At 38.6% G+C, this 14,163-nt stretch overlaps 1 protein-coding gene across 1 annotated transcript in view; it reads right to left on the bottom strand.

The window, feature by feature from the left end:
• LOC103156807 (forkhead box protein P1-B-like) overlaps positions 1-11,909 on the bottom strand; it is a gene marked incomplete at its 3' end in the record, with an annotated part of 180,190 nt that extends 168,281 nt beyond the window's left edge. Inside the window, exons 1-2 of the mRNA XM_016664651.1 lie at positions 11,821-11,909; positions 11,255-11,320 (exon numbers count right to left, since the gene is read on the bottom strand). The remainder of the gene's footprint in view (positions 1-11,254; positions 11,321-11,820) is intronic.
• Between the last annotated feature and the right edge of the window lie 2,254 nt (positions 11,910-14,163).

The raw sequence follows: 14,163 nt of genomic DNA, 5'->3' as shown, positions 1-14,163 counted from the left end.
TTTTTTTTTTTTTTTTTTCCCCCTGAGATTACGGTGTAATTTTTTTTCCCCCCCAAAGCAGGGGAAGGCATAACTTTAAAGACCGGTGTTAAAAAACATTGCACATGATGACTTATTTTTTTCCAAAGGATTCTGTGACTCTGTACTGAGCAAATCACATGAGCTGACTTTTCACATTCCTTATGTTCTGTCCTCCCATTCATTCACAGGCCCTGATAATACTAGGTAAATATCACAAACATGACAATTTTAGGATTGAGGTGAGGCTTTCATCATCTTCTGCCAACCGGGGTGAGAAAATGAAAATAGGTCTATGCATCTCAAAGAAGCCTTTTTCTAGCTCATGCCAAACTTGTCTGTGATGAAGTGAACCGACTCTCAAAGAATTTGTTGTTGTTTCTTAGGTTTCTATAACTATACATCCCAAGTTAGTGACATAAGATGGAAAAAGGATGCTAGGTCTGGGTGCACCAATAAACAAACACCAATTTCCTTAATTTTGTGAGATTGGTGACCAGCTGATACTTACATGACTTGTCCACCTCTGCAAAATTCTAAAAATCAGCCACTGTCCTCCTTTGCTCTGCTGTGAGACTGAGACGACCACCAGATTATGTCTGCATATAACCTGCCAGCTTAGTGACTTTATTGCTGTATTTTGCGACCTTTGAAACAAAAAGTCTATATCAGCCAAAATTGGAATCGTTAGGTCAGGCTTTTTAAAGATTGGTGATCAGAGATCGGCCAGAAAACCGCAATCGGGGCACCACTAATTTATACCGCTTGAACTTTTTCCCCATTTTGTGATTTAACAACTACAAACTTCCTTTCTTTAAACTGGGATTTTTAAATGTCTACTATTATGCAAATTTCCCTTTTTTGTATCTTTTTGTCCTGCCTTTCGGATATTTCTTGCTTCTAGAAACAGTTTAAGAGGATAAAAAAAAAATCACCCAATATTTACTTATTACTTTGGGAATAAGTAAGTGTTCTGCTGTCTGCAAAACATCTTGCTTCAAACACCTCTTAATTGTTGCATCACAATTTTTTTCCTAGCAACCCCAACCCAAGCCCAGCCCCTAACCTGGCAACCCAAGTGGAGCTCCATCTACTTCATTAAAAGAGACGCTAAATTTATTTTTGATGGATACACTGCACAATGACTGCTGAAAAAGGAAAATATTTTGCTGTTGTCTGGAATACAGACCATGTGTCCATGCATTTCCTCTCAGTAACGGAGAAGAGAGCTGTGTGGCTTCATTCATGCCCCTGTGATATTGTCAAAGAAAGTTGTAGTTTGCATAGATAAGTTTAGGAAAAAGTCTTTGAGAAGATGCAGTGTTTGTGGAAAAAAGCTGCATACTTGGACATTATTGACACTGAAATGTTTTTATTTTTTTACATGTTGAGAAAAGTGATTCTCCTATAACCTTGGAAATGTATGTTTAAGAAAAATAGGTTGCATTTGCAAAAAAATCTTTTTTTTGCTGATGTCAGCTGCTGGACTTCATATCATGGCGCACAGCCCCGAAGCGAAGCAGAATCCTCAGAGTTTGAATTAATAACAATATAAATCTGCGTCAGAGCCACACCCTTTAATCCTTCAGTGGTTGTGGCTTGATAGTTGTTCAGGAGGCTCCACTTCTTCTGCTTCTTGGGTATGGCTGTGCCACTGTTCATCCTCTCTCCAACATTAGTTCACTATACATCATGATGTCACCAGGTGACTCTGAACCCATCCAATCACTGAATAGATGCTTAGAACAGATAAATGTGTGGATGCGCCAAAACTTTCTTCAGCTGAACAGAAACAAAACTGAAGTTATTATCTTTGGACCTAAAGAGGAGCAAACTAGAATCAATGCTCAGCTTCAGTTATTACAACTGAAAACCAGCGATCAGCCCAAAACCTGGGAGTAGTGATGGACTCTGACCTGAACCTTCAGAGCCACATTAAGACAGTCACAAAGTCGGCCTTCTATCACCTGAAGAACATCTCCAGGATTAGAGGACTGATGTCTCAGCGAGATCTAGAGAAACTCATCCATGCATTTATCTTTAACTGTATTGATTACTGCAACAGTGTCTGTAAAACAAATCAATCCTCCAGCTGCAGCTGATCCAGAACGCTGCTGCTGTTCTCACTAAAACCAGGAAGATAGAGCACATAACACCAGATTTAAAGACACTGGCTCCCTGTAACTCAGTTAATAGACTTTAAAATACTGTTAGTTTATAAATCACTGAATAGTTTAGCACCACAATACATTAAAGATCTGCTGCTGTTGTACCAACCTTCCAGACCCCTCAGGTTCTGATTCTGCTCTGCATCCCCAGAACCAGAACTAAACAAAGTGAAGCAGCATTCAGCATCTATGCACCACAAATCTGGAACAAACTTCCAGAAAACTGTAAAACAGCTGAAACACTGACTTTAAATCTCAACTAAAAACCCACCTGTTTAGAGTTATATTTGAAACGTAATCAATTATGAATTTAATGATGGCACTTGACTTAATGTAATGTTTTAATTGTTGATTCTATGTTACATGACTTTGTGTTTTGTTATGTAAAGCACTTTGAAATGCATTGCTGCTGAAATGTGCTATACGAATAAAATTTGATTGATTGATATAACTAGAAAACCTTTCCATGTCTATTGTACACAAGTTGCTTGTGTTTATTTAAACAAACTAACACCTCAGTCTAGAACAAACCATCCCTGTTTTGATACAAGATGATAGCAGGAGACCACAACTGATAGGAAGATGGATGGAGGTAAAAATAGGGAAACTCTGGAAGAAAAGCTGCTTGAACCTGCAGATGGGATGGGGGTTTAACCTTCCAGCAGGATGATCCCAATCATAGAAGCAGAGTTACAAGCAGAACAAGCAAAAAGAAAATTTAAGTCCAGTAGAAAATCTGTGGCAAGATTTTGAAAATAGGAATTCATGAATATGTTTTTTTGAATCTGTCTGATCTTTAGTCATTTTGCAAAGAATTGGGAAAAAGTTCAGGCTGGAAGGTAGAAGAGTAAAGATGGACGACACATAAAATTGCAAAAACATACAATCTTAGAGTATTTTCGTCCTAGTTTCTAGTGCAAATATCTTAGTACTTCTGAAATAACACGAAATTAACTTACAAGTACCTTTTTAGCAGTTTGTCTTAAGTCAGTAAGTCAGAGTTGCACCATAATAAATGAAACATTAACCAACATTTTGATGTATTAATGATGGCGCTTAACAAACTGTAATGTTTACTGGTTTTCTCAATTGTTGACTGTGTGGTGTCTTCTATGACTATGTTTATGTGTTTTTATGACACATTAAACTGCTTTGCTTAAATGTGTTATACCATAAGTGTAACTTCCTGAAGGACCGGTGTGGACGTCTCCCCACCAATATTTCCTGCACCTTCTTTGTGCCTGCATCTATTTGTGTACAGTAACTTGGCAGCAGCTGCACACTGTATTCAAAGCATTAACAGCCAGTCAATGCTTTTTAAAATTCCTTTGTAAAACGTAAATGGTAAGTCCGCTCAGTGATCTAGTGGACTGGACTTACTGTGCACAGCAGTGTGCCACAGGTGCTATTTCTTTGTATTGAGTCTGGAATATTGGTGGTCACTCTACTCACCAACTGCCCCAACCAGACCCAAAAAAGGTTTTGCGTCTTTAATATTAAAGACACATTATATCTCATCTGCTATGTGTAATTCAGCAGGACAAAAAGTTTTGCCAACCAGCTGAAGGACAACTGTGGAGTCAGAATCACAAGTAGAAAAATACTGTTCTGTTTTTGAAATGTTTAATAAATTTTGATTGTTACAGAATCTCATGTTGTTGATGTTTTTAGCACTTGATAAAATCAGACAATAAAAGGCATCTATGTGATAATTCTTAAAAAATATTGATGAATTGTGAAACTGTTTTCAACTGTAGGTAAGCATTGAGCAAATACAGGCTGATTCCATAAATTAGAATATGACTGGAAAGTTCCTTTGTTAGCAGTTCCATCACTAAGTGAAAGACTTTCTATAGATTAATTAGATTACTAACGTTTTAACATATTTATATTTTGTAGTATGTTTAATACCTGCTAGAAGGTTTTTCAAAAGGTACTATTAATCTGACAAGCCTGATCACAATGTATATCCTAATTTATTGACTAAGACTGTCTGGCATTCACATGTAAGTTTTGGCTTTATTCTTAGCACTAAAAAAGAAAAGGTCTTAGGGTTAGGAGCTGGGGGCATCAGCGCCCCCAGCTCCTCCTTGTCTCCTTGTCTCCACCAACTTGCAACACAAAGTTACATCCTTGTGCTATACAAATAAACTTGATTGATTGATTAATACTGATAAAGTTTTTTTCTTATGACATGGGAAAAATGTCTTGTTATAAGTGAAATAATCTGTCAGTTTTTAAAATCAATATTAAGGAATTTACTTATAACAAGCTTCTATATCTTGCTGAAAAGTTAATTGTGGTTAGTTTTGTCTTATTTCAAAACAAATGGGACAAAATATTGAGTGTATGCAATAGAAAATAAACCAAAACTAGATTTTGTGTTTTTGCAGTGTGCCCTAATATATTGAGAGCTCAAGAGGACCAGATACATATATGTTTATATATTAGTTCTAAACATTTTTGAAAGTGTACTGTAGGTTTTGAAATTCTTCTAATTCACAATACTGCCCAATGTCTTGTTGGTTTGTCGTAGTGACGCAACAAAATGAGGAAAAGGTTAAAGAGTATAAAAGTATTAAAATAAAAATAATTAATACTCCTCCTCTGCAGCACTTCAGCTTGTTTTTCCTTTCTCAGCTTGTGTATTCTTAATTTAATTATTATAAATGGCCTTTAAGCATCACTAGAATATCTGCAGACCAAATGTGACAGGGCGTGATCTGCAGCTGAACTGGCCTCTGCTTGGCCACTCCACACACACACACACACACACACACACACACACACACACACACCTATCTCCCCCAACCTCCTGATAAAGAACTTCGCACAGCAAACAGAGGCCCCTACGTCAGTGTGCACATAGTTAACAACAGGACTAGGACAGAGATTGATGGAGAGATACAGACAAATAAAGCAAGACAGGCAGAAGAGAGCAAGAGGGGACTGAAAAGAAAGGTGGTGTTGAGGTGAGGGGGGCATATTGTGAGGGCATCCAACACCGGAGAGAAGATAAAAATCACACAGGAGGCCGAGCCAAGCGGCAGAGAAGGCCAAGTACTGCAGGCCTGTGAAAGGCGGTCTGTGTAGCTGAGTTGTGACATTTGTTTCTTATTGTCTAAATGGCAGCTGTAAGCGTCCCCCCACCCCTGGCTTTGCTCCGACCCGCCTTGACAGGGAGATAACCATATTAGGATGTGTATGGTAAAGTAAACAATAACATAGTTGCAATAAGATGGAAACTTTTCAGCTAATGGTGTTTGTCATTTCTGTTTTCATAGCACCGAGCCCTGTGTTTTTTTGTTTTTTTTTTATTCAGCTAGAGAGACATTGTTTCTGAAAACAACACAGGAGCCAAGGCTAAAATGAGAGCGGGGAGGGAGAAGAAAAAAAGGGACAAAATCATCAATAAATATCAGCTTTTTTTAAAAAAAAGCCCTCACTTGTGTCATTTGATGACACAAATAAACCCACATTTGGCTAGAAAGAGCTTTTTTCTGGTTTTTGTAAATTTCAGGCCACGTCCATGCTGCTGCAGGCCAAGTTTGAAGCTTTTTTCCCCCATCGATGTTCCCATAAACTTGAGCTGAGTCACAAGAAATAACAAGAATGATGTCAACAAAAATATTATATAAGTTTTCACTGCCCCATAAAAAGTGATTGTGGGAGTAGACTGTTGGAGAGAAAGAAAAAAAAAGCAGTTTTACTTTTCAAGCCTCCCATAACATGATACTGGATATTCTAAACTTCATTCCCTCCAAAAATTCTTTATTTATCTCTTACTGACCTTTACACAAACCACAATGATGGGTCAAGTTCGGATGAAACCTAAAGCTGGCGTAAAACAACTGGTGGATTCCCTCTAAGAGCCCAACAACAGGAAGTGAAACCAGAACCCTGGTTTTCAGCTCGACTGTCAGTTCAAAACTACTTCACTTGAAAAATATGGACCAATGACCAGCAGGAAATTATCTGGATAAGTGCTGACCTTTGAGATAACCACAGAAGAAACCACATAGGTGTGTCGCAATGTACAGTTTGACTCAACATTCCTAAAATAGAAAAAAAAAATCCCCTTAAAAAATAGGAAGGAGGATGTATTTTCTAGGTATGAACAAAATAATTTATTATATGACAGATGAAGAGAAATTAAGACTTTTTATTTTCAAAAATGTGACCAATATAGAATAATCCAGTTACGGTGTAACTTAATCATATGCTATGGATTTTCTATTAATTTTGTGAAATAGCCCTAAGTGGCTAGCTTGTAGGATCATTAGCGGCTAAAGGTTAGCCTGTTGCAGTAGGTTTACAATGCTTCCAAATTATTTGTTCAATTTCTTTTAGTCTGTCAAAATATATTATTTTCCACTGCTCAGTTTGCTGCCTAGTGAACAATTTAAAAGGAATGGAGACTCACTACCCACCTCACAAAGAAAAGTCTTTAGTTATGACCTCCACCAGTGCAATTTGGGGACCACTTCTTTCCCCGCTTCCAAATATTAGTCTGAATTTCTAAATAGATTATCAAACTTAAAACACTCGGGCTCACATTATTAGCTTGAACTTAATTATACCAGATGAAATTACACACTTAAATCATTTATACTACAAAACATAAAATCTTACCAAGTATTTTTGGTCTATTTTTAGTACAAATATCTTAGTACACTTGAAATAAAATAAAACTAACTTACAAGTAATTTTTGTACAAGATATAGGAGCTTGTTTTAAAAGTTCTACTTTCACTGGCAGATTATTTCACTAATAAGAAAAAAAGAGAAAAAAGTGAAACAATCTGTCAATTAAACTAGCACTTTTTCCCATTGTTAAGGAATTATTTACTTAAAACAAGCTGCAATATGTTGCTGAAAGGTTTCTTGTAAGTTAATTTTGTGTTATTTCAAATATATTGCAATATTTGCACTATACTAGACCATGAATACTTGGCAAGATTTTGTGTTTCTGCAGTGAGCAGCACGTTGCCAGACAAACTTTACTTTACAAGAAATATTTTGTTTAGTAATAGTTATGCTCATTTTTCTTTATTAACAGTAAAAATTGGAACTGGCCAGGAAGAGAAGAGGGCGAAATATGAAGCAAAGGTCACATTTTTTTTCTTTGAAAACTGTCATTGATATTTTTAGTGTGAAAGAAAAATTAAAAAAAGCTAAAAGCAGTAGAATCTTTAAAGCAGCAATAGAGCACCATCTCTGTGACTAATTCTTATCTTTAAGTGTTTACCTAAAGCAGAGGTTAAGTATTGCAATAGGTGGTTCATTTCACAAGAGGAATTTACAAATATACCATCATTATTAATATGCCATCATAATGAGACTAAAAATGACTTCAGCCATCCCCTTCCCAAATCAACAAACATGTTACGATCAAAGACTATGTGCAAAAATAAAAAGTGATTTATAGGTGGTAATTCCATTCTTTTGTCTTTAAATTCAATTCAACTTCATCTCAAGCTTCTTTTCCAGAAATGTCTCCTCCAAATGGTTTAATGTTTCACTGATGCCTCGTTTTCCTAACTGTTCACTCCATAGACTGTCTTCGCCTTATCATTTTTTTCCACGACTGCCTGTTTGTGTGTGTGCAGCTGAAAACAAAGTTTATCTTTTTTCGTCTCTCCTTTCGAGTTACCAGAGCTGATTCACAGGCCAGGCCATTAAAAACAAACTTTTACCTTAGCACAAAGGTGAAAATGAATAATTCCTCACTGTGTTCAGTAAAGCAGAAAGCAGCCTTCTTCCTCTTATGTCTACTCCACGTTGACTTCTTTTGTTTGGTCTTCAGCCACTTCTCTCCAGCTCCTGCTCTCTCTCTCAGCCTCATTCTTAATCTTGCAGTGAAAGACGCAAGCAGTTTATTTTCCAACGGCTGAAAGCCATAGTCCATTGGGCAGCCGTCACCAGGTAACTTATTCTTAAAAAGGGATTTGTTTTATAAAATAAACAGAGAAGGAAAAATAAGTCCCACACTGATATTTAGAATGTCATGCAAAGAATTGCAACAAAGTCAAATGACCCAAATCAGAATGGCTGCAACTCATAAGAAATGTCCTTAACCCATCACAACACACCAAGAAACCTCAGTGGTAATACTTTTGTACACCGCAAGAACATAAAATCTTACAAAGTAATTTTTTGGTCTAGTTTCTTGTGTGGACAAAAGTAACTTTTCAGGAATACATATAAGAGCTTGTCTTCAGTCAATGATGCCTTAACATAGACTTTAAAAACTACTAGTTCCACTAGCAGATTATTTCACTTATTAAAAGACATTTTTACAAGACAGAAAATCTCTGCCTGTGGAAATAGAGCTTTATTAATATTAAGAAATTACTGACTTAAAACAGCTTTCTGTGTCTTGCTGAAAAGCTACTTGTGAGTTAATTCTGTCTCATTTCATGTGTACTAAGAGAAGAGAAAAGAAAAGGGACTAAAACTATATTTTGTATTTTTGCAGTATATAATATACTTTCAGTTGTGACTGCAGCAGCAGTATCAACTCAGGAGGACTGGATACAAATATCTGTATGTATTTTTATTTGTAAACTTTTTTTTGGCATAAAATCCAAACAAAAATAGTTTTATCATAACAAGACAAAGACAAACCCTAAAAAAAGGTGACGGAGTATAAAAGTATTAAATGTATTATTTTTTAAAGCTGCAAGTGAAAGTTGTGCTGGGGTGCGTGTGTGTCTACAAAAACACACATATGCAACACTGTGCAGTTATTTGACTCCAAAGGCAAAAAAAAATCAAACCCAGAACTGAAGCAAAACTAAAAGGAATTCATCACTTTTTTTCTTTTCCTTCTGTGATATTCTTCTCATCTTGCTGAAAAAAAGCTCATCTGCAGATGGATTTTTGCTTACTTTTGCCACTTCGGTCAATCTCACGCTGCAGCTCTGGCATGTCAACTGTCTGCATCTGCTAGCTGACTGACATTATCAAAAGCCAGACCGCACTCTATGAATGTGTCAATACATTTCTGACCAGGAGAAGACGTGCCTGTTTGTCACTGATAGAAAAATAGATTGAAACTTGACACGTTTTGTTTTTCCCCCTCCTTGAAGGTATTTTAAATAATCTGAGATCACAGCATTATCAGCTCACTTCCATCCACCTCATCAGAGGTGCAACAGAAAATCTTGCCCTGCTGTGTAACTTTTTCAATTGTTATTATTTAACCTTCATTTTACCAGGATAAAAACCCACTGAGATTAAAAACCTCTTTTTCAAGGGAGTTCTGGCCGAGATACTGTATTCAGCATGTAGGAATGCATTTAAAAGTGTGTAACCTGTTTAAGTCAAACAACAACAGTCGAGCCGGGCGATCTGCCAGAGCAGCGTCCTGATAGTGGCTGATGCGAGCAGTGGGAGCGCGGCATCAGATACAGACAGCAGACGGCAGCCAGGTGAGAGGGTGTTTAGAATCCTCAAACACATCCTGTGATCTCAATCAAAAGGGGAAAAAAGGCTAGAAGAAGCAACAGCGTCGCTTTGTGTCACACGATCGTACGGGGATGATAATTTTTCATTTTCACGCCGCCCCGCGTCTATTCCGCCTGACACTGTTTGTAGCCAAGGCAGATAAGCTCGAAGAGTAGATTATGGTGCTTACGGCGCATGAAAAACACAGCAACTAAACTGCCAGTGACAGAAGCGTTTAACTCTCTAGCTGGAAACCTCTCTCCCTCAATCCCCCCCGACCATGTGGCACTTTTGCTACAGCGAGTTGTTTATTATGTTCTGAGCGACTCACAAGTGATTAAAGGAGCTCTTAAGAATCAAAGTGTTATAAATGCATGGAAACACAGCCGGCTGTAAATGCCACAGAATTAGAGGCTTACCAAGCCTAATTCTAATACATGGCAATTTTCAGCTTGATGCTGATATAAAGAAATTACTTTTTTTTTAAGTAACCAATAAATGCAGTGAGGGAAACTATTACAGAGGGCCTATTTTTCATACCAGCATTAAGCTGAATGCGCCCTTTCTGAGCATCCAGCCGTTTGTTTATTCATAACACTTCCATAAAAAGTGGCTCAGACAAAAGGAACTTCAATATTAATAAGGAGAGCAGCAGAAAAAAAGGAAATACTGCAAATATAGAGAAAACTTTGTTTGCACAAGGAATCAGGTGGTTACTGGAATCAAGCAATACACAGATCATATATATAGTTCAATATTTCAGATATCAGTTTTTAAAAGATGGTTCAATTCTGAAAACAAAATTAGTTTTACTGGATTTGAAGTTCTTTCTAGATATATTCTTAAGAGCTTGAGTCAGCAACTGTTTGTATCACTTTTTAAATACACATGTACTTTTGCATGCTTATTACACTGCAAAAACACAAAACCTTACCAAGTATTTTTGGTCTAAGGTTAGGAATTATAGAAAATTATTACTTAAATTTCAAGTAATAGTTGACACCAGTCTTGTTGTACCTAAAAGTTATACTCAGCAGCATGTGCTTGCATCTCTTTGCAGGCTTTTTAAATTTAAACTATATCAAATCAGTTCAAATCTACATTTCAGAACAAATGTAAACAAAAAAAATGGCTACAAAAACAGAAGCAATTATTCCAAAACACAGTGTAAATAGTGACACTGAACTGAAGGAAAAACACGATCCTCTGCGTCTCTGAGTATTAACGCTGTCACACAGATCACTTCCCTCAATCTTTCATGGCAACACAGCGGATCATCTAAAGTTCCCATACAAAAGCGGTGATGGGTGTGAAGACCTGACCAGAGCGGCAGAAAGAAGCTAGCTGCGGCTACAAAGCAATCCCTTCTTGTAACTAACCTCTGTCCCTTCACTGCTCACCATGATGGCTTCAGAACGGCGGCTTGTCCGTACCCTCAACGGTGCACATGTTCGATTCCCCAACTCACCCACCCACAAATACACACAAAAATACAGTCCACAAACATGAGAAAAAAACCCACACACATACACTGTTTCAGTTAATTATTAAGCCAATTCAATAAAGTATTCTTACACACTTGTGCAAAAGCTGCAGTCTAGTGAATGATTGTGTGTTTACCTTTTACAAAGACTTGCTTACTGAAAGCAATCTCCAGTTCCAGCGGTACTAAAGCGCCTCCTCACCCTGTGGAAAAAAATAACAGAGAATTATCCAGATTTGGGGAAAATAAGTAATGGCAATAATATTTGTTGTCAGAGGACTTAAGAGGCAGAAACAGCGAGCGCAGGAAAAGCAAAACAGTCCCCAACGAGGCCAGCAGTTGATATTGATCAGGCCGTGTGACGTGTACAAACCTGTCTGATATGTTCTGAGAAATCATCAGCGCAACTCTATCCTCTGCATTTCTGGGCTGTTTGCCTTTTCCCCCACTCTATACCGGCCACTAAGAACAGGAGCACTACCACCTGAGTTCTGTCCCAGTGCGACAGCATCCCTCACATTCCCATCTGTCAGTTAACTAAAACTACACACCCACTGAAGATAACACGTGAACAATGAGCCCAGTCTGTGACTGAGTGGTTTATTTGCAAGACAAAAACCATTCACATTAGTGGATGCTCCTTTGTCGCCCCACTCCTCCCCTCACAACCCAACTAGTGCTGGTAAACACCCTGTATCTTTACCTGCTCTACCCAAGCTCAACTTCCTTGGGCTGGTCCTGATCTGCATGCACCAAGCTTCCCGAAAAGGAGCACTCAACCCAGGAAATGAAATACAAAAAAAAAGAGAGAAGGAAACAAAATCTTATTTTTATGGTAAACCTAAAAGTGACTCTGGGGCTCTATAACAGGTGAATTTGAATAAAGGCATTAAAGCATATCCAAATATGTAAGAGAAAAAAAACCCTCTCTCTCACTGTTCTTTTGGCCGTTTAAATTTGACAGTCAAAATTGTGGCCAAGCGTTTTGCCCCAGTGTTTATCTAAGACAAGAGTAAAGCGAGGTTAATAATAATAGAAATACCACAGCACACACTGTCCAGTTCTAGTTTAAAGCTAACAGGTTGACTGTTCTGTAAAATCCATCAGACTCCCATCAGGTGCAGTGTGTTACCTAGAGAACAACATAAAACTACATGAATATTAGAAAATTTGAACAAATAAATCTAAATATAGAAAAAAAAATCAGCAGTTGGTGGAATTTTCAACCTGATCAGCCATGATTAGCTGGTGAGAAACTCGAAGAACAAATCTTTTGCAATCAGCTATGAAAACATATACAACCAGGAATAGACGCAATGGGTGCAGAAAATATTTAGACCCCTTTAAATTTTTCATTCTTGGTTTTATTGCAGCTGTTTGCAAAAATCAATAAAATCATATTTTTTATGAATGTACAATCAGCATCCCATCTTGACAGAAAAAATAAAATTTAGACATTTTTACAAATTCATTAAAAAAGAAATACTAAAATATGACATGGTCATACATATTCAGTCCCTTTGCTGTGGCATTCATATCTATATTCATATGTGCTGTCTGTTTCCTCTGATCCTCATTGAGATGGTTCTACTGCTTCATTAGAGTCCAGCTGTGTTTAATTAACCTGAGTGGACTTGATTAGGAAAGGCACACATCTGTCTATATAAGGCCTCACAGCTCACAGTTCATGTCAGAGCAAATGAGAATCATGAGGTGGGAGGAACTGCCCCAGGAGCTCAGAGAAAGAAGGTAAGGTAAGGCACAGATCAGGCCAAGGTTAGGTTGCAGCACTCAAGGTTCCTAAGAGCACAGTGGCCTCCATAATCCTTAAATGGAAGAAGTTTGGGACGACCAGAACTCTTCCTAGACCTGGCTGTCCTGAGCAATTGTGAGAGACGAGCCTTGATGAGAAGAACCCCAAGATCAAGATAGGAGAAAGTTCCACAAAGTCAACTATCACTGCAGCCCCCCTGCCAGCATGCCTAGGTGGGCCCCATGTGGGGAAAAGGAGGGCAGGCCATATGGGTCCCATATGGGTTTGTCCGCGGGTTCCACGATGGCCCCACATGGGTTTGTCCATGTAGGGCCACAGCCCACATGGGCGCTACATGGGCCCTATATGGTGGTGGCCCACATGGGTTTGTCCATTTAGGGCCCATGTAGAGCCCATGTGGGCTGTGGCCCTACATGGGCAAACCCATGTGGGGCCATCGTGGAACCCGCGGACAAACCCATATGGGACCCATATATCAGCCCTCCTTTCCCCCACATGGGGCCCACCTAGGCATGCCTCCACCAGCTTCATGGCAGAGTTGTCCAATGGAAGCCTCTCCTCAGTGCAAGACATATGAAAGCTTGTATTGAGTTAGCCAGATAACACAAGAAAGACTCCCACTGAGAAATAAGATTCTCTGGTCTGCTGAGATGAATGTTGAACTTTTTGGTGGTGATTCTAAGTGGTATGTGTGGAGAAAACCAGTCACTGCTCATCACCTGCCCAATATAATACCAACAGTGAAACATGGTGGTGGCAGCATTATGCTATGAGGGTATTTTTCAGCTACAGGGACAGGACGACTGGTTGCAATTGAAGGAAAGATGAATGTGGCCAAGTCAGAGATATCCTTCAAGAAAACCTCTTCCAGAGAGCTCAGGACCTCAGATCAGGCTGAAGGTTCACCTTCCAACAAGACGATGACCCGAAGCACACAACTAAAATAACAAAGGAGTGGCTTCGGAACAACTCTGTGACCATTCTTGACTGGCCCAGCCGGAGCCCAGACTGAAACCCAGTTGACCATCTCTGGAGAGACCTGAAACTGGCTCCACCAAAGTTCACCATCCAACCTGATGGAACTGGAGAGGATTTGAAGGAAGAATGGCAGAGCATCCCCAAATCCAAGTGTGAAAAACCTGTTGCATCATCCCCAAGAAGACTCGTGGCTGTCTCAGCTCAAAGGTGCTTCTACTAAACCCTGAGCGATTTCACATAGTCACACATATGACAATGTGATATTTCAGTTTCTCTTTTTTAATGTGCAAAAAT

Source organism: Poecilia formosa, unplaced genomic scaffold, assembly GCF_000485575.1.
Source record: "Poecilia formosa unplaced genomic scaffold, Poecilia_formosa-5.1.2 Scaffold502, whole genome shotgun sequence".
Lineage (NCBI taxonomy): Eukaryota > Metazoa > Chordata > Actinopteri > Cyprinodontiformes > Poeciliidae > Poecilia > Poecilia formosa.
Note: the sequence above shows the minus strand (reverse complement) of the source record. Positions and strands in the feature narration are given on the sequence as shown.